The following is a 22,352-nucleotide window of genomic DNA, read 5'->3' as shown; positions in this document are numbered from 1 at the left end:
AGTTTCTCCCACATCACTGTGTCAGTCTGGAAGGGTTAAAAACTGTTGACTTGGAGACTGTAAATATCTGCTGCAATTCACCAGAGTATTGATTACCAAGGTATTACATCTAGCAAGAAGAAATTATCGATTGGCTCCCAGGTCAAACAGATTCTTCCTGCCTTGATGAACTGAGGACTTTCTCGACACTTTGACTTTTCACAGCGGGGAAATGTGCTGTGTAATTTATAACATCAATCATTAATTCGATTAAGGTGTGGTAGCGAACCAAGACAGAGAGCCAGCACATACAACACCGGCGTTGGCAGAAGCACACCTGAATGGAATGAAGCCATTGCTTTAGCTATGCGGTGTGGCTCTAAATAACAAGGTTTGTCAGTGTGTCGGCTGTATTTTTAAAACTATTGCATGAATCGCCATTAATTAACATTCGTAATCCCACGGTTGTGCACCCACTGGGAAAGCCGATCAAATAAAAATGAATAAATACAAATATAAATAAAACATCTTTTAAAAAAAAGCATCCATTTATTCATAGCATTACTGTCTATTGGTGAACATTTTAACTATGAATTGCCCTCGAATTAAAATGTTGTGGGAAACACCGGTGTAGCCTGTTGTAATCTGTAACAGACAGTGTTGTATTACATTAATAATTAAGCTACCATTCACGTAATTTGAGCAACCACGGGCAATAACATAAAGCGGCGCCTATGCTGCTAGCATGACTGTAGACTTGTTCTTAATTAAACCCGAGTGTGGCAGGTACAAATATGTGCTGTGAGATGTGGTGGAAAATATAGCCATCGGGTGGATAATCACAGTGGAATCAGCACTTATACATGGAAGCATACATTTGTGCAACTACAAATAAAGTGCTCATTTGATAAAACAGATATAATTTTTTTATTATAAGAAGAATGTATTTTTTCTGGTTTTGCAAATGGACTCTTCAGCTAGAAGTTTTTTAAGCCAACATACGAGAAGTAAAAACCCTATAAATTATAAATTTTCCTGCCAATACAAAAAAAACAGTAAAATTTGAACAAAAAAAAGGGGCAAAATGTAGCAAGACAGAACAAAATATAGTATGAAGCCCCTCTAGCCCCTTAGATTGCATTTATTCTGCCTTTGTTTCTGTCTAACAGAAAAGCGAACCCAATTCTACAACTCAATAATCAGTTTTAGCTCCCGCTTCTCTTGAACATGAAGACATGAAGCTGACTGCTCTGCATGTTAATTACTCTCAATTATCCAGCTTATCCCTTCATCTCTGTCAGCTCAAGCTTTGTGAGGGTAACACTCTTTCAGTGAGTGAGAGGAGGGAGAGGGCATCCCTTTGTTTATTCACTTCAATCCACATTAAATTAATAACCAAAATGATTCATGTTGGTTTGTGATACTCATAGGACGCCTGACCGTCGAGTCGAGGAGAGAAACAGAGGAGAGCAGCGTGACTGATGGAGAAAGTGAGACGAAAAAAAGATAAAAGAAAATAGCGAATTCGATGGATACTGAAAAAACAAAAGGCAGCGTTTAGATAGTATAACAAAGAAGCCATCTACGCAGACTTTTAAATGTGTCAAACTATGACACATTTTACAAAACCTCCCAGAGATAGCCTCAGGGAGCCACAGTGTGCATGAAACATATACTGGGTAATCTTCATCTGCTGACGTACGGCATTCATCGAAAACTCTATGACGACCACGTGGACCTTGAGGTGAAATTGTTTTTTCTCAACAAATGTAAATAAGGGTAAGAATGAACTTAGAACTATTTTTTATCTCAGCTCAGTAGACTCTGTAACCTTCAGGTTGCACGTGACGAAAGACGTCTCAGATCACAGGTGCACTGCGAGTTTTGCTTCGAATGGATTATGAAAATACTATCTGCCCAGGTAGTATTATGCACAAAAGGGAGAATAAAAGTGTGCAGATGTGGCATTGACAGTTCAATGAAAATGTGAATACTTCTTTCCACTCCATACTTACAACAAAAACCCAATTATCATGAAATGTGCTCTGACTGTCACTGTTGTAATTATAGTTGGCTGACAACCTCTTAGTCTCTTAGTAACTATTTTCCCACACTAATGCATGGGCTGAAACAGCTGTCTCTGCTCCACCTGCGTATCCACCATTATATATCAATTCCATTTGGCATATAGAGCTGTGGGCATTATCCTGCCTTGCCTCTATCGACCCGAAAAGTGGATGCCCACTTAAAAAGGCCCAGTGAAGATGATACAATGATGGCTGGATGGATCTGGAGATTTATAAATGCCTGCTACAAGAAGAGGGGGAACGGTCTGTTGTTAAACTACAATTTGATATGTGGAATGACGGAAAACACTAAGGGTGACATCTTCTTAAGTCAAAGTGGGAAAGTGGATCTGCCTCAATCACATGATATTCACAGTATTTGAACAGAACAGCTATTAACTACTATAAAAAACAACACATAAATATATAAGGCATATCATTTCTCATTATTTTATTGATTTTATCTATTTCCTTATTATTTAGATTCCTTGCATTTATGACAAGCTCTAACAATTTTACTATTAGACAAATTGTATCTCGTTACTTTGCTTTTAGCTTTCCTGTTTTTTATTGACTTCAGTTTACACAAATTGAGCTGGCAATATTTTGTCAGGCTCGCTGTCTGACCCCCGATCTCCTCTCCTCATGTGTTCTGTCATTGCCCTGTTTGTTATTGTGTGCCATGTGATTGTGTTTTCCTCTGTCTGCCTTCAGACACCCCCCATGGCCACACCCTTGATTGGGGCACAGCTGCAGACAATCCAGCTGATCACCTCCTGCAGCTGACACACCAGACCTGGGTTCCAGTAATCACATCTTGGCAGTATATCAACCCTGGTCCTGCAGACCTGTCAGGCCGTACGTCTTCTGCCTCGGTATTCTGTTACCTCAGTCTGTAAGTTTCCCATTTAAAGATTCCTGTTCTGATCTCTGTCCTCTCTGCTACGGGTTATAGTGCCTGCTAGTGTGTCTGCCTTCCGGTGTGGATCCATGGGAATCACACCGTCGATCCAGCCTGCCATCCTGTGTCGGACCACGGGTACCACACAGCTATTCCTGTCATCTGTCCGGTCGAAATAGAGTCTGTTTTGTACCGGATTCTGTGTCCTGTGGTTGCTATTGGGTCCTGATCCTGAACTCCCGTGACATATTTAGCTTAGTAAAACATGTAAACTTGGAAGAGAGGAAAGGTTTAACTACCACTGATTCTAATCAACAAAACCTCAAGGCCATTCGCCATGTATCTACTGCTCACACAATAGCCACAATGTATGCAGGTGATATTAACATCATGCGGAACACAAGAGGAAACGGTCTCTCTTGGGGCCTAATGTATGAATCTTTGCCACTACACCTTCAAGAAAAAACACTGCAGCAGGCATATGGTTACACACAAAACACAAGCCATCGCAGAATCGTGTACACGTAAAAAAGTCTCTTATGCCCACCCTGAAAACTCTCAAAAACAAAGGTAACTGGTTGTTGGCAAGCCCCACGTTTGCCTGTTTTCAATAGATTTTTTAAACCGCTCTTTAATTTAGGGATATTTAACAGATGCATCTTCTGTCTGGGGGAGCTGCCAAGTGTATTTAACCAACTCCAGGCCAAGGAAAATGACCTGACCTTTTATTATACCTGCATACATCTGAATTGAGCCCTGCCATTGAGATGCATGTTGAAATAATCCATATTGCAATTAAAATGACAGGATTATTGGCTGAGAGACAGGCAGGGACTGCAGAGTAAGAAAAACTGTGATGTGGAACATGGTGTTTAATAAGTGCAGAGAAGAATATCACATGTATTAAAGGATCGGTGGTGGACGCCTCCTGGGCAGTGGACAGTTGAAAGGCAGAACTTGTCTATGGCCAAAAGCATAAATATACACCTTTTAAGGTGTAAAAATGCAACTGTGAAATTCTTGCACCTCTAATTAACTTTGCAATGGCAGCCCACAAGGTCACTGTAGTCTGACAGGCAGCAGATACTGTAAATCTTTTTTGAGTAGGATGTGCGATGAATGAGTCTTCTCCTTTTGCCTCCTCGCATCACCAGAAACCCTTCCTAACCTTTCAATGAGACATCAATGGTGTTTGCTTAAGATTTTTAAACCTTGAAAAATAAAGCAGGTGTTCAGATGAATCACATTTCTAACCACTGAGTTCTATTGATGAAGACATTGTGGGCTATAGATAAGCCTAGCGGCGCTTCCTGCTATCTTATTGATTCAGACGTCGACCGTGAACCCCAACGTCCCCAGTTCTCTTCCAGCCTGGACCTTTGCTGCAAATCATTCCTCATCTCTCTCTCCCCTTATTTCCTGTCATCTCTCAACCGTCAGCTCTCTAATGATAGCTTGAAAAGCCCCTCAAATAATAATAAAAAGAGAACTAGGCCATGTCATTGCAAAAGCAACACCTACATGAGTTGAAATCACGGTTCACCAGGTTTGGGAGTTTTAAGATCCGTTGAGACATAAGAACTCAACAATCGTTCTAACATGGATCAGTCCAGTTAAAGCGGTTCTCACACTTAAATATCTTAACAAAAAGGGAGCTCAGAAGGTGAAGTCTGACTTTGTCAGGTTAACTAACTGCTTTTAGGGTTCATAAAACATGATTCATGACAGTAATAGGTCAGCTAGTTCAAGAAGGACCTAGACTGTAGTGCCCAGAGGTAAACAAACCGTTATTGTACGTGTGCACTCACTCACTGACTCCGGGTTAAAGCCTGCTAAAGCTATTTCTGCTGTGTGTCATCGGCACAATAAAAACTACAAAAAGGTGAGTGGATGGGTGCACTCTCTTTAAAATAATCAATAAATGAATAAAACATGAAGAAAGGAGGCACCAGCAGGTTTTCCTGATATTCCTGCAGAATAGCAATGATGTGTTTTAATCATACAGTGTGCCCACTTACTGTGTGAATGTACAGTACACGATTCTAAGCCGGCTCATTGGTTGGCACGCATGCTGAGCTCTAAATTACTGAATGTACGATTACTGTAATGAATATCCAAAAGGTTTAATGTCCGTGCATATCCCACATGAACACCACACACTCTTTGTTTATGCAATCAAAGTGCCCACATCACACAGCACTCAATTATAATCTCAAAGTGGGTCAGTGTAACCAATCTCAGCCCCATAATGACACCAATCAAGTAATTGTAAATAGCACAAGTCCATCTTGACAGTCAGTCTCGTATGTAATTGTTCCAGTGAGACGAAGAAAGAGTTAAAGACTGAAGATGTGGGATGCATGTGAGAAGAGCTGGAGGATTTAAAAGGTAGAGGAGTCGAAGGCAAGCGGGGAAGCGGGGAGAGAGTGCCAGGGCATCGGTGAGGTACAATCAGAGGTATATGAGTAAGAAAAGGGGTGAGTTGAGAAAGAGGCAGAAATTACAGAAACATAGAGAGCTGCAGGAGAAAAAATCAAATGTCAGCCAGCCGGCCTGTTAGCAGATTGATTTGTGTGTTTGTTCACAGTTTCCTTCACAAGGCAGGATACCCGGCTGGTTTGAATCAGTCACCACTGGGAGTCCTCACACTGGCTTTTCGACCTGTGAGCAATTCCCCTGAAATTAAATCTGCATTTCAGTTCAGGATCTGAATACATAAACACGCTCTTGTTTGCAGATTGAAAAAATAAATGGTAATTATGTGATAATAGGAGTCAGACAGGCCAAGACCAATCTGTCCACGAAGTCTGTCAAACGGTCAGTCAGGACCAAAAATGGCAAAAACAGGGAAGCTGCTGTTGTCTGCAAAACTGGAAATCAAGTTGCCGAGCTCAGTGACAGGCAGACGTTTTGACAGCTCTACATGTGGGGAAATATGGTTCTGACAGATGCACCTCTTTCGGATAATAATAACATAATTCACTTGTTGAAAGCGGTCAAGTCAACACTGTTTGACTATACAGGCAGCGTCCACATAGCCAGTGTGTCTCCTCACGGGACTAATGAGCACTTTCCTGCACGGTATTGAGGCAGCTGTGGATGACATTTATATACTGTTCAATACTGCTGATGGAAAAGTGACCCCAGCATGTTTAATATTATAGATGGCACTTGTGCTGATGGGCAGACAAAACTTAGAGCCCAGCAAATAATGATATTCTGTACCAATATGCAATAAAAAATGAAAGGTGACATGTTACAGCCTACAACCTGCCAAGTATTTGTAGATACATTAGTGTGGATATGTGAGAGTTAGTTAAAGGCATGCATTATATCCCCTTGCATGGATGTGAGAGGAATACTCTAATTTGTAGGGTTCAAGTGTTCACTCCTTTGACAGGATACAGTCTGCCAATATAAATAAAAGAAAGGGGGGGTGGGGGGCTAGGGTGAACTTAACGGTGACAGGAGCCAAACAAAGCCAACCGAAATCTTATCTCCAAAAATCCCATTTTCACCCAGCCCCTTTCTTCAGCATCAAAACGCAAGCTCGTCTCACAAATAAAATAAAAATCTAAATTCGACAACCTGAAAGGAAAAGCTTCTTGATTACCTTCTCCACAGCTCATCCACACACGTGGGGACAAAGGGAATCCCGACGCCTTTTGCGCGTTGTTTTCTGACGGAAAACCGCAGCTGTCCAAATAAAGGGAAGATCTTTTATTCCGTATGCGCGTGAATTTTCGCCATCCTCTGTAGGAGTATGTTTACTGTACAGCTGCCCCCAACGAGCAGGGTGATCCACACTCCTCGGTCGGGTTCTGGTGCGCACATGATCTGAGGTTTATGGCTTGTCCACTTTTTCCGCGATTAAAAGTAAATGGAAACAAAACTGGCTCGTTAATTAAACCGAATCTTGTTCGTCCCAGTTGTTTTCCGTTTCATCACTCACAAGCTCCCTTCCAGCACAGAGCTGCTTGTGAGTAGAGGGTTGAAGGCTTTCGCGTATCAAATACATCTGAAACTCGGCGATCCCCTCCAACAGCCCTCCCTCCCTCCCTCCCAGCAGTGTGGACCAATTGAGAGGCAGAAAGAAAGCGCGAGAGACGACCAGAGCTTCTCAGTCTGATGTGGGACCAGCGAGCACTCAACTACAGAATGAACAGCAACGAGATCATGAAGAAGCATCTCATGTTATTGTTTTACATCTTTATAATTATTAGTAAAGATGGTCTGGAATGGACAGTAAACAAGGGATTTTCACCTTAGGTTGCCTGATTTTGTTTAATAATGAAATATGATTGCATAACTATAGACATAAATATTAAATAAATATTAACATTTATACATCTGTAAACTCAATAATGTTTAGCTTTTTAAATCTTTAGCTTAATAAATTAATAAATACTGCGTTGCCGTAGTTTGATTTTTTTTGTTCACACATTCAGTCAATGTGGTAGAAAATAGGGCCTTTGCTTTAATATATTACATTTATACATGGTATTTTAATATTGTCTAATATGTTAATAGTAAAATATGATTGTATAAATAAATAACTGAAGGTCCATATTCTGGAGTCCCCAGGTAGCAGGGAAGACAAGATGAAAATATGCACCATTTTCTTGTTTCTGCCTCTTTAGGTTTAATCCAATAAATAAACCATCAAACGCACACCGACACTGTACCTCCAACGTGATTGGCAAATCCCCTGGCAGCTCTACTTTTTCGTCCTCTCATGTTGGACGGAGGGCAGACTGAACACTACAGCGACTCAATATCGCCTGTCGAGGTACAAGTGGTATGACAAGACAGGATGCTCTGGGGCTAGCTGGTTAGCATGCTTAGTAGCTATCTCTGCAACACAATACATAGACTTATTTGGCATGAAGTAAAAACTGTTCTTCACATTCAGTTGGTAATGTTCATTTTGTCAATGTTACACTTTCTTACATAGTGCACCTTTAAAGGCATGATGTGTAGGATGTTTTTTTTACTTTGGTGGCCTAAGTTTTAGAATATAAAATTACACTGAAATGTGTGCATTTGTTTCTTGCATTGCCTTACCTTTCAGATAAGTTACCTCTCAGTGTGTTAACAAAACCCAATTTACTCTTCGGTGCAGTTAACACTTCAGATGGATCAACTGTTTCTACTTGGAGTCACTCTGGCTGCTCAGCAGGGCTTAACATGTCCACCTCGCTCTACTGCAGACAAAGAGAAGAAATTGAAAGATTTATTGAAGCATAAAGCCATTGGAATGTGGCCTCTCTTTGTGCATTTGATTAAATATTGTATGAACATACATTAGCCCAAATAACAGCCATCTTCTCAGAGATCACTCTTTGTCCTGAGAGAATCATTCAGTGTTGCGTTAGTATATAGGGCCTTTGCCCTGTACGAGGGTGATCTGGAGCTTGTGTGATGATTGTGAGCACATAATGTGAAGATAACGTTGTTTCACAGTATGATTAAAATCACAAGAGCTGTTCAGAAACGAGAGCTCAGTGAATTCCCATAACCTACATTTTATATCTGTCTCCTTTTACAACGACAGATGACTTCTGAAGAGATTTCCATGTTGCAGTAAATCATCTGTGCTTTAAGATTGTGCTATTCTAGTCCACAAGAGGACAAATAATGTGGAAAAAAAAGGAAGTATTACTCTCTTGTGAGTTCATATATTATGCTTTGTCAATGCCCGTTCTCACGTTCTGGAAGTTCTCTATAATAAATCTGTGTGTCTGTCACTGTGTCACCAGGTCACGTTGTATGTTATTACTCCACTATAATGGTCCAGTCTCCAGTCTGTCCTTGTTCACTAAGCCCTGTTGAGACGCTGCTGCTCTGCACTGATTTCTATGGCTTAAAAAAAGATGATTTTTCACTGTCAAATACATTGTGACATTTGTCTGATATAGTCCACTGGAGGCTGTGGGGAACAGTTTCTGTGCACACAGTTATACAGTTGGATAAAAATGTAACCAAAATAATTTTAATGGGATCAAAACATGCATGTTTGTTACTCATCTTTGATGCTCAAACCACACAAAAGAAACTCACGTTTGTCCAAGGCCTCAAGGACGACACCTTCAGATCGAAGGTTTGGTTAATTTAAGTTCAGGCACAATAGAGTCTTGGTAGTGTTAGAGAAAGATCAGGTAAGGGGGCCTTCATCGTCATCGTTACAATAATAACCACATCGTAAAGGCCATGGTTCAAATAAAACAACATTGACTGTCGGTGGGAAAGAGCATACAAACAGTTAATCACCAGTCAATTAGTACAATATTTTGTGGATTGTGGCTCTTCCTCCATTGCACCGAACAAACAAGTTGAAGGTAATAAAGCTGTCATTTCTCCTGGGAGGACAGTCTCAATTATTCTTGAATCCTATTTCTGACAAAAGACCTTTAGTCATGAAATTAATTTCTATTTTAACCCCAGCACAGGAGTTGTGAGCCATTTGAATCCACCAGAACGAACAGATTTCAGCCACAGAAAGCCTTTCTAAAATAGACATGAAAACATCAAACCAGGCTATAACTAACTGTGTAACGACATTTTTACTGATACATTAGTTCATCATGGCGCTCCTTTTTCCTCCCTCACACAAAGAATTGAATTTTTCCTTTTTTTTGTAAATCTCTTGTCTCCCTGCCACCACAAAGCATTTCTAATCTGCTCAAGCGACCGCAATAGCAGGTTTCTGTTGAAATGAGGATTTGAAAGCAATGGATCGTTGATCCTTTCGACCTGTTGTTTCAAGTATCAAGTCTGTTTTTATGTTACAGAGGAGGATCACAGACGTGAGAGCTCTTAGCATTGAGGCCGAGTTATGTAAATACAGTATTTAAGGCTTCAGATTGTGAGAAATGAGTCAGGAGGAGAGGCATATTTTCAAATCCTTCTATTGTGCCGCCAAATACTGTTGTACACACTGTGTATAGCAGTGCATCTGGTGCTCTGTTGCCTATCATTACTGCAGCTGCTTCTTTCCAGGTCGTATAAATATATTGTGATTTGAAGGTAGAGGAAATCAGCCATCACATCTTCAATTTATCATTCACCAAGCCGAGGTCTGATCAGTCAGCAGTAATATCTAAAGGGAGACACACATAGCTACCACCTCCACCACATTAGTCTGAACGAGGCCTCTGGGGAAATCATTTAATTCAGTCCCACTAGAACAATGTCAGAAAATCCCCCATGGGCAGTGTCAGTCTAGTCTACTTGCTCAGCATCTTTTGGGATCTGCTATCAGTAACAAACGATCTTTCACTTTCAATCGATCTTGTGTTGTGCTCATTGACAAACGTGTTCTCTGCTGGGAAAACCAACCGAGCCAATAAGAGACTTGCAGACGGGATTGGGAATGGGGAGGTCATCTAAAGAGGTCATCTAAAGAATTGCGACAGAGAAATTGCATTAAAAATGGCGCTAAGCGTGATGAGAGTGATACAGCTGTAGGCCTACGGTTTTATTAAAAGTTGATTTCGATGAGGAACAACTCTTTCTATTGATATGAAAAACATTAAGATAGCAGCTCCTAACAACCCTGGGCTCGTGCGGCTTCCATGGCGACTGAAATTTGGGTTGGACAAAATAATGATCCAATCCAGACAGATAACAGCTACCTTTACGACTTTGTCAGGATGAATAGTGAAGTGAAACTAAATCGTATCAGGCTGCCATCTTTCATTTTTCAATATTGGACATTCAGAACAAATATCTTGACGAAAGGAATACTCATTTTGGGAAATCCCCTTCATCCCTTGCCAAGAGTTAGATGAGAAGACAATGTTGTCATCTAACCCTCTGCAAGAAAGCGAAGATACCCCAAAAATGTCAAACTATTCCTTTGAAAATAAAACACTTCCTTTTCCACATTCACAAAAACGTTTTATTTTAAATGAGAGTAAACTGACAGCTGCGGTACTGACAGCAGCATACACAACAATAATACAGAGTCCATTTGTACCAAAGTGAAATATCTACTTGAAGCCAATAAGCCTGAGGTGTGTTTGTCTCTTTTTCTAGTGCGCAGAGACCCCGAGGAGTTACAATCCGTCTTCTTTCTTATCTGATCCTCTGGTCACTCTTGTGAGAAAAGACAACACATATATACACACAATCCTTTTCTGCGTCTACACACACAGCTGCACACACAAAGCTATTCAAACCGCTTGCTTGCTGCTGGCTCAGGCTTTACGGACATTGTATAGGCGGTCTGAGTCTGTCCCATAAAGTTCATGGTCATAGAAGAGAGGAGCAGGGAGAGGCCCCGTTATCTGAGGCTGAACATGTGATTACCCTTTGCTTTGTGGAGGGATGGATTGTAAACCCACAGCACGCACACACACAAACACACACACAAACACATACACACACTCACGCTGATGATATATGCAGCACCACCTCCACTGTGAGACAGTCATCTGTGATACTGCTTTGAATACAGTCATAGGATGAATAGATATGTTTTCAGGAGATAAACATTTATCTGCTGGGATGTAAACATCACAAGTATGTGACAACAGATTGAGATGAAATGAATCTATTTAGTTCAATTCACATTCCCAAAGCTGAGCTGCATTTTATTTGCAACCAAAGACGGAAGAAAGGGAAATTCAAATCACTTCAATGCATAGACTCACATTAAACTAAAATATCTCTAGATCACATTATGCAAAGCAGACCTCGAGGCTGTGTGGACTTTGCTCCAGAGATTAAAATACTACCACTACTATGATACAACCAATTTTTTTTAACATGCTTCCACTGATCGCATTTTACAGACATAATTCTTCTCCTTACTGTCTGGAATGCTGTCACTGGGCACCAAGGCAGATGAGAATTGGTCTCCTCCGTATTGATGAGAGATAACGCCACTGTGGGTGAGCAATTGCATTTGTTTAAGCTATGACACGGTGCATTTTGTATATTTCTAATTGGATGCAGAGACTCTCCGCTTCTTTCTCAATTCCCACTCGACCCCACAAATCCCAAGAGGTCTGTTTGTTTTGTGTTTAATTAATGATGCGTATGACTTGTGTGCATGTTACAGTGAGGGTAGTACATCAACAAGGTGCGTCTACTGTATATATATGCATACAAACTGGAAGACGGCCGACTGTGCGTGTATCAGTGTATGTGTGCTGTTTTTGTTTTCGACAGGAGGATCTAATACTGAAGTGACACAACTGTGATTAGAAAACATTGCCATCTGGTACTTTGAGAGGGGTGCTGAGACATGTGCACATGAGCGTGTGCACACACAAACATATCAGCATGTAATAAATAATTTAAATACACAGAGAAAAAAGGCAGCAATGTCCTTCGCTTTCTCCCCATCCGTATCAGGCAATCAGGCACATGCGTAAATAACACTACCACCATCTCATAACTATGATGGTGTTTCTATACTCTCTCACTTGTTCTTACAAGACGCTGCAGATTTTCAAAGTTCCTCTCACTTCCTAAAGAGGCTGCTTTCATTTTCTCTCTAGTGGAAATGTAAAACATCACATCTGTAAGGAAGAGTTGAATGTTTCTAGGCAATGTGTTAACCTCTTTGTGTGTTGAATAAGTATTTTCACAACTCAGACATAAAGGCAAACATCTTCCGTTTTGTCACTGTTGCCTCACATACACACACACACACACACACACACACACACACACACACACACACACACACACACACACACACACACACACAAACAACTTCCTCCCATTGTTTATGTGCACAGCAGTTAAGATTAGCTTGACCTTGAAAGCCACTGAGCCAGGTTGATGCATCACAGCACACTTGTTGTGGTTGTCCAGCATTATGACCATAATTCCCTCTGCGGGGTGTAAAAATGGGCCACATTTTGATCAAGATAAAGGTCAAGAATTTCAACAAATGGTTTGTTGGTATAGGCAGTAAGCAGAGGTAACAATCATGACCTTCTCCGGCAAATGTCTTTGCATTTATCTTTTCTTATACAGTATTTCTTCTTTCAAACAAATAACACAACAAACAAGTCTATTGTAAGAATGGGGTTTTGGCTTTCAGCTGACCTTTACTGAACCTTTTAGCACCAGAAGGAGCACATCACCTTGATGCCTTTAAAAGTCAGGTAGTGCTGGAAACAATGTTAAATTATGTATAAAATGAGATGTTTCTTTGCAGTAAAGAGCTTGTCACATGACACTTTTTCAAATTGCTAATTGAATAATTCCATTTTACCCAAATTTATCTTTAGGCAATGTCAACATTCCTGACAATCAAACAATTTCACATATTGTTTCATATATTGTTTAGATAACTTGAGTGATTTCTAACTCTTCATTTTCATGTTGTACGAGTATCTGTGTCAGTGCCCACCTTCTTTTTCTCCTTCTTCTTCTTCCTCTTCTTTTTCTTCTTCCTCTTCATCTTCTTCTTCTTGTTCTTTTCTTCTTCCTCTTCTTCTTCTTCTTCTTCTTCCTCTTCTTCTTCTTCTTCTTCTTCTTCCTCTTCTAGGTTATATCTGATTACAAGGGCAGGGTAGCAGGATTCATGAGAATAATAGGAGGCTGGATGTGTACATGGAAAGGAAACACATCACAATATGTATTGTGTTTTATGCAATTGTTTTTTATTTAGGCATTTTAGATCCTTCACAATAGAGGAGCTCAACTTTATACATAACTAATTACAGTTATTCAATCTCACTGAGCAAAGTAGTAAAGAGCAAATCTTTCTCTATATACTAATGTTATTGTACGTCCCGCTCCACCTTTGTTTTAATTGTGTGGCCACACAGGTATACTCTTTTTTTTGCTTTCATTCTGTGTTCTCTGTTCAGTGTGTTCAGACGTCAGGTTATTGTTTTTCTTAGTCTGCGTTATGAGGTCCGTTAATTTGGAATGGGCACACACACACACACACACACACACACACATGCAGATCACTAGTTTGGAGAGCTTCTACCCACTTTCATCCTGTGTGCAGTGAGCGAGGCGTGCTGAGAGGTTTTGCCTACACACTGTGGTATCTCACTCTCCTCTTTGCGAGTTTAACCCGTCAGTCGTCACAGCATGATCTTCAGACATGACTCACCAGCATAACACTGTACTCTGGACACACAAACACACAGATAGACACATGAGCATACATGTTATGCAAGAACATGTGGAGGCACAGTTCATTCATCTTCATTTACACTTACATCTTCCACCCACATATTGTAGCCCAGTGGCACCCTGCAAGAGCTCAAGTTCAACTTCATCGCCACCACCCGTCATGTTACAAATGCGTTCAGTTGAATTGATAACAAACTGGATGTTGTTTAATGCTATTGATTACATTAAATTGAACTGTCAATGTTTAGCTTTATTTGGTCAAGTTTGTACTACTATGTGGCAGAAGCTGGATGTTTCAATTTATCCGTTACTTTTAGCAATTTCAAGTGTGTATTCATCTACTTTGACCATTTATCCATGGCTCTTCTGTTTAGACATCCCTGCTTATTAACTACTTCACGCACTCTCAATCTCAGTAGTTCAGGTGTTACAACTGACTAAATATTTAGATGTATATTTTTGATTAAAAACTGCTGCAATTTTGTCAACTACAGAAATAACCTGTGTTCTACAAGTACCCCTGGTTGGGAATAACTGCGACAAGTAGGGAGATCTGCATATTGTCCAAATATTAATTATCTGTGCAAGAACAAAAGCACAAATATAGATATTCTTTTTGCAGGCAGGCAAACATGCAAGGACTAGCTTCTGAAACTACTGTATACAGTAGGTGTAGTTTCTCACCGCAAAAGATGGTAGATAACAACACTAGAACATGACGACAATTGATATTCATAACATGAAGCATGCATTCAGCGTTTGTACAGTCTTATTTTCAGATAAAAGGGTTGAAAGAGCATGATTTAATTTACAGATCATATGTGCATTCTGTTTCAGGGTCAGTCTTTGCTTGAAGTGTTTTTCCTCCACATCTCTCTTTCTCTTGGTGCTCACTCTAATGCAATCTTTGTATATATGCTAGTTCCTTAGGACTGCATGCAGTCAGAGGGACTAAGTTAGAAGCACAAACAAACATGTGCATTCATATAAATGCATGTACAACCAGATATACAATCAAGAGTTGACCTGCAGCATTTTTTAAACCATGCTGGTTCCACAAATATGCAGTCAGAGAGAGAGAGAGAGAGAGAGAGAGAGACAGAGAGCACATCCTGGAGGAGGACTGGGTTATTATTCCAATCAGTGGACAATGTGTGGACAGGTTCAGGTGCACACAGTGACACACAAGCGGTTCAGTGGAACGGGCAAACAACCTTAAAGAATATATTTCCCCGACTTCAAACAGCTTCTGTTCTTCATTCAACCAATAATACACACTTACAGACATACAGTACTTCCATAGAAACATGCATTAGCCTATACTATGTTCTCACACCAACATGCTTTTACTGAAATCATTAATTCCCCCCCTACACACACACACTATAGATCCATTAGGGCACCAGCCAGGGGAAATAAATGCTGAAATATTTACAGCAGAGAGTCTCTGTATTCATGTCCATATATGTTTATCTCCATGAATGTCTCTGTCCCACAGAGTATCCTATTTGGGGTATTTCTTTAATGGCAGACACCACTGGGAAACCTTATGTGTGCTGAAACATTGATGAAGTTCACTGCTGTCTTTGTTTTTATCTTCCCGCAAAAGCTTTACGAAGACATAAAGCTTGTTCGAGGGACAAGGATTGTGCTGTTTGAGTTCATGCAATGGATTTGACTGATTTTAAAAAGTGTCACATGTGTTTTTCTGCTGATGGTTAAAAGATAAGGTTAGTGTTAATTTTCTTTTTATAAATAGCTGTGCCCAAATCCCACAATGAATGAATCTATCTGACATCTATAATTGTTGTTCATGGAGTGCGTGTTACTCTGAAGAGACACAAAGACACTTTTCTCAGGCGGAGAAAGAGCACTGAGTTTCACATTGTAATAAAACATTTTGCAATGCAAATACATTTTGGGAGTTAAAAGATTCCGTCTCTCATTGCAAATCAGTCAGGTGTTTGTGTGTCCCAAAAAAATCTGTTTCTAAAAGTCCCCTTGATGGAGTGAAAACGCTGTGTTGAATATTCTTTGTATGAGTGTTCGGAGAGCAATCACTGCAAACCCAAACACTCTGCAGTTGGTGACAGGGCGGTTAACAGCAGCATCGTTAGCGCAGGGATAATGGAAAGAGAAAAATGACGTGAAGAAAACAACTGAAGGTGAGGACATTTTTGGAAAGTGAGGACACATTTGGCCTGTCTTCAGGACTTCAAAGGGCGGCGTGAGGGCTTAGTTTCAAAGAATAGTTTGACATTTTTGGAAAAAAGCTTGTTTGCTTGCTTGCCGAGAGTTAGATTACAAAATCATCACGACTCTCATGTCGTGTCTTGTTCCTTAAATTTGAAAGTACAGCCAGGAGACAGCTTTCTTAGATCTTAGATTTTTTAGTGGAAACGGGGAAATGTAGCAAACATATATACGTTTGTTTAAAAATTCAGCATTTTTAGAAGTCACTGCTCCTAGCCTAATAGTTAGGCATCAACCCTCCTGTAAAATCACTAACTAACCTCTGGCAAGAACCAAGCTAGCTGTTTCCGCCAGTTTTCAGTCTTAATGCAAAGCTGTGCTAACCAGATGCTAGCTCTAGCTACATGCATATTGAACATCTCACCTAACTTTCAGCAAGAAAGTAAATAAGCATAGTTCCTACAATTTTGAACTATTCCTTTAGTGTCCAAAGTTAGAAAATGCATTATGTCAATGAGGTTCCTACAAGTACAGAACAAACGTACTGTATGTGTGTATCTATACTGTGTTTAAACCCACAGGCTGTATATGAACTCATGTATGATGTACAGTAGAGGAGGTAGGAGGCGGACAGCTTCACATACCTTGGGAAGAATAATTATTGTGGACAGAGAAACGGAGGAAGATGTCAAAGCCAGAATAGGAAAAGCATAAACAGCATCAACATCCTAAATAACATCTGGAAAACCAAAAAACTAGCACTCAAATTCCAAATTTGATCAAATCCATAGTGTTATACGGATTCAATGCTGATATAACTTTTTTTATTCTAAGGGGAAATGCTGTGCAACAGTTACAATACCAAGTGGGAGGAGTGTAAATATAAAATTCTATAATAATCTTTGTATGTATTTGTATATTATATACAATGCCAAAACAGTATGGAACATAGAATAAAAGTAGGTTAACTGTTAGGATCAGTCTACATGTAGGAGGGTGGCATATAGATATGTATGTGCAATATCAAATCTGCAAAAATCTTTAATTAAGTGAGACCTGACAAGGACATTGTACCAAACAGCTGTGAATATGAAGTGCATTTTGAAGCTGTTTAATCAATGCTTCAAAATGAGCTAATTTCAGTGTTTATGCATGTCTGCATCAATCAGCTGACTCTGGTAAACAGCGCAGGCACAATGCTACTATGATAGAAGTGTTGTTGGAGGAGGGGACGATGAGGGAGATTAAGATGTCCATCTGTTGCAGAGCAGTCAGCTCGGATCAGCGTGCGGATTTGGTATGAAGCCTAAACTGAAATGATTGGAAATGGGAGACGCACGTCTCTTAAATGGGACAAAAGGATAATTGATTAGCAAATTCAAACGTTGTTTAAAACCAACACTTAGTGTGTAAGATGGGAATCAGTCAACCGCAGTATTCAGCAAGGAGATGGCGAGTAAATACTACTGGGTCTGTGTGGTGTTTAGACTGTCGAACCCTGAATGACTGAATGAATAACTGAATAGCAGAAGTAACTGACAGAATGAATCAATGAATGAGTGAGTTCACCTTTGGACCCATGAGCTGTATTGAATCTAAAAAAGACGAGATTTTAATTTTGGGTGTGATTTAGTATTTAGGAAAAGAAAGTATTTTGAACACTTTGTGTATATTTCCAGTAGCTCATGTTGCTCCATTGTGTCTAGTTAATCTATAGCACTAGTTCCTTATCTAACTAATCTGGCTAAAATAGAAGGAGTGCGTCCAATCAACGCATGTTTTGACGGATGTTTTGCTCAGGACCCAAGGATAGTGTCCATTGTGAAGTTGATTGGATGAACAGCAACACCGGAGGCCAAGCATCCTGTTCCGAACAGGCATGTTTTGAACAGGCACTAGTTTATTAACAGTATGCAATGCAGGATTTTCCTAAAAAACTATGGATAGACTCGTACAAAAGTAATTTCACTCAACCTTATGACCCACTAGAAGTGTGTGGCGGTGTCAGTATCTGTAGTGACCCTGCCCTCTGCATGTCATTTCTTATTTTCCCCATATTTTGCTGTGTGCGGGTCGTTTCTGGGCGTCTGCATTTGGACACTGGGTGTAGCCCCACGCATTTTCAAGCACCCATCCAAGAGGAAGCTACGAAAAGCTTCCTCTTGGAATGAGCCGGGGAGAGGAGGGGCCAACTCTGAATGTTGTGTTTACAAACAGTGACTGACGATTCCTGCATTAACCTATAAATGAATTGAATGTTGTTTCTAGTGTCTTTTCATGACCCACTGATTGATTGTATGGACATGGAGACGGATGAGCTCGTGGCTAAATGTCCCAACGGCAGGAACAGTGCAAATAACGGCAACAGGGCTGTTGGAACCAACAGTGTTTACCTGAGGGGGAACCTGAAGGAGGGCACTATGCTTCTGTGACAACACCGAGAGTCGGGCCAGCGCTATCAGCAGTAACCGCCCTATGAGCGTAATGCAGCAAGGCAGCCACTGTGGCCGGTGGGACACAACAGAGAGACTCACAAAGCACAGAGAAGCTCGTTTTACAACACACACACACACACACACACACACACACACACACACACACACACACACACACACACAGAGGGCGGGTGACTTCATTCTCTGCTCAGGATTACATTACATCACTGTATGTTTACATTGCAAATAGTTGTTTGCTGTTATATTAATGCTCTGAATTTCGAATATAGCACCTTTCATGTTTTTATTTATCTTGTTATTAGGACGTCCTGGCATATATGAAAGAATATGTTCACATTTTTTTTAAGTCTGTTTTAAAACAATAAGACAAAACAAAAGTCAGGTGTACAGATTTTTCTGTCCGTAACCATTCTTCCTGTTTAATACCGGGAGTAAGGAGATCCCTTTCTAATGAGCTCTCAGTGTAAGAGATGGGGGATAAAATCCACAGCATCTGTGAAAATATACATTCCTACGTTTATCTGAAGCTAATATGAGACTTCAGCAGTCTGTCTAATCAAGTGGATACCTCCGTCTTTTTCAGTTTGAAAATCCAGTCTTTCCATAAAAATTATATATTTTAATCTTTTCACCTACCTCTATCGGATTTTCTATTTCTCAAAGTCTCATCCATGTTTTACATAACTACTTGCGAAGTCTCTTATCCACATTTAGCTTTCTGACTAATATCTGTGATCCCTACAGCAGCGCCGACCTCAACAAACCGTCCATCTCCCTCGCTTAATCTGGCTCCTGCAGTGCTCACCATATCCATTTCAATGTATTTTTTAAGATCTCTCCCCTTTTCTGAGCTTTATCCTCCCTTTCTGACCTTCCTCTCAATCCCTCTAAAATAAATCCCTCTTTTCATACACTCTTCACTCCATCCCACTTCTGCCTAGCCTCCCCCTCCCTTTCTCATTCCTTTTCCATAGAAAAGTTTTACTCAAACAATGCAATTAAGCAATCGCTCATCAGTCCAAGTAATAAATGAACACTACTGAGGCTAGCGGGGCTATTCACAGTTACTCTCTGTATTTGGTTCTTGCAGCTCCCAAGACAAGTCTGGTCTGCTTTTTTTTTTTTCGGACTGTAGAGACATCATGTCAAGTTGCCCTGTACGGCTGCTTCGACTGACTGCTCCGTCTTGGACGACTCATTCAAGGAACAGACAGATGTGTTGTATGTCTACTTCAAAAAAGATGGGTTTCCAAACAAATGAAAAGATTTTTTTTGTACAAAGAATGAATCTGCAGTCACAGAGAAGACATGGTGAGGAGAATATCTCTTAAATTCAGCCATAATAATTTCAAATAGAATGAAATGCATGACAGGCACTAGTGATAGAGGTAATACAATAATCTCACTGGATGGTTTTTACTTCAGCTGCCAGATGACCTGAATCATTTTTATCCGATAGTTAATACTTTTATCATATTTTTTTTTTCACCTCTGAGATTATAATTTGTGTGATCTTTCCAGGTCTGCTCCTACAATTGATTTAAATGGAAAGTGCTCAAGAGCCCCATAGCTCTAAATCACTTCAGAACAGGTGCTCTCACTTCCCTGGTGATGAAACTGAGACGGTCACTGAAGATCATTTACCTTTTTATTTCAATATTCAGAGCCCCCTTCAATCACCTGCATAACTAGATTTCCAGCCTGAAATATTGTGGATCTCTTAGAAAACATGATTCAACAGTGAACCTCCTTTCAAACTTCTTTTCATTAACAGTCTCCATGCAAAAGCAAAGCAGTCTGAACAGTCAATGCAGCCCTGCAGGACTTGACATGTCCACAGTACATTTTCCTCCTCTGGAGCAGAACAGAATTGTGAATTGGACTCAAGTCACTGCATTTAGCAGTAATTAGATTTTGCAGATATCATTCAGACCTTAAATGTATAACAGTATGTCATTGCTGTCTGCTAGTGTCTTCTTTGATGCGATGACTGAAGGGACACCTATGTCAGACAATTTTTTTTTTTACCATAGTGGCTTTAATCACAATAAATGTCTCCAGAACCAAAGACATGAACGGTGATTTTACTGGTCACCATCCAGCTTCAGTCCCTTTACAACTGAACAATTTAATAACACATGGATCACACCAATGCTTGTTTACAGCTTGATAGGCTGTATAGCCTAGTAATGACGTGAGAAAAACATCAAAGGGTTGGTTTTTATCTGGGTTATGTTTCGTTGAAGTTGATAGTGCCATAGCACAATAATTTAATTCATAGGTTTCCGGTGTTTTCTACATCGATGACGACAAAACCTCATTTGACTTTTCGTTTTGGAACAATTTTAGTGTGCAAAGTTATGCTTTAATTGTAGATTGCATTTTTAAGACTTCAGTTCGCTGCACTCAAGATTCTCTGTGCACCAACATAAATCATAGTAAATGGTTTCCCCTTCGGTACACTGGTGAAGGCCATGGGCTGAAGCGTCTCTACCTGTCTGAACTCTTCATTACATTTTTTTGAAATGCCTTTAGCATATAGGGTCAACATTTGGACTTTAAACTTGTTCAAACTACTTACTGTTTAAAGATTTATGGTGCCCAAAACAAATGCAAGGCATATCAGTGACTCTTCCAATGGACTAAATGTTTTAATAAGAGCCGGCTCCAAGCAGTTGGCTCTTTATAATGACTTAACTTGGACCGGTTCTTACTGTTATGCTTTAAAAACGTCAATGTGACAAGAGCAACTCTGAGTTATCTGTCGGTGTCTTTTGGCGTTTTTATTTATCAGCAGTGGTGACTATATTTTGGCCTTGATCTCTGTTATTTATTTGATTTATACTTTGGTTTCATTGTCCTGTTTGTGGGAGAATATTTTGTTTAATGTGCTGTTTTGAGTATTTTTAGCACTGGCTGCAAACCAAATTTCCCTCGGGACAATAAAACTGAAGTTGAAGTTGGGGGCTCCAGACACATAGGCATCAGGGAGACAAGAGGATATTTTTTAGAAAGACCAACAGAGGAAAATGGAGTGAAAGTAAAGACAAGGACAAGTCCAACTGACGGATAATATCAGACTCTTTTTACCCAACTCTCACCTACAGGGAGACACACGTCTCTCCTGCCTCTTATCAGCTCATCCTAGCATAGTTTACCCACATTAGAGGGATAAAGCAGCACTTTGCAGCACTTAACCTGCCTGTGTAGAGTTTAGTGGTTTCCAGTGAAATGTCTCAATGTTGGATACAATGCCATGGAATTTGGTACAGATATTTATGTCCCCCTCGGGATGAATTGTATTAGCCTTAAAACTATCGTACCTTATTTTGCAAAAAATATAGACGGTAACGGCTAGAGACAAGAGACATCCACCATTCTGGCAGCTAATAGAGTGCTGCAGGAATGATTCCTAAAATCAGAAATGAGTTAGCACTTCTGGTGCACTCTCCTCGGAGGCGATGGGGTTTCTGAATGGGTTTTTGGTTAGATGCCTGAAATAAGGACGCTTAGCAGATTTTTTATGTTTTGTTCTACGGCACAAAATATGTCAATAAATACCCCATTTGTGAATTTTAAAGCATTTGTGTATCTTAACAGGCGGTTGTCAACAAGTGGCTAAATGAGACCACAAAACCGGTCATGTGA

This window comes from Pholis gunnellus (assembly GCF_910591455.1).
Source record: "Pholis gunnellus genome assembly, chromosome: 4".
In the NCBI taxonomy this organism is placed as follows: domain Eukaryota; kingdom Metazoa; phylum Chordata; class Actinopteri; order Perciformes; family Pholidae; genus Pholis; species Pholis gunnellus.
This window is presented reverse-complemented; position numbering follows the sequence as displayed.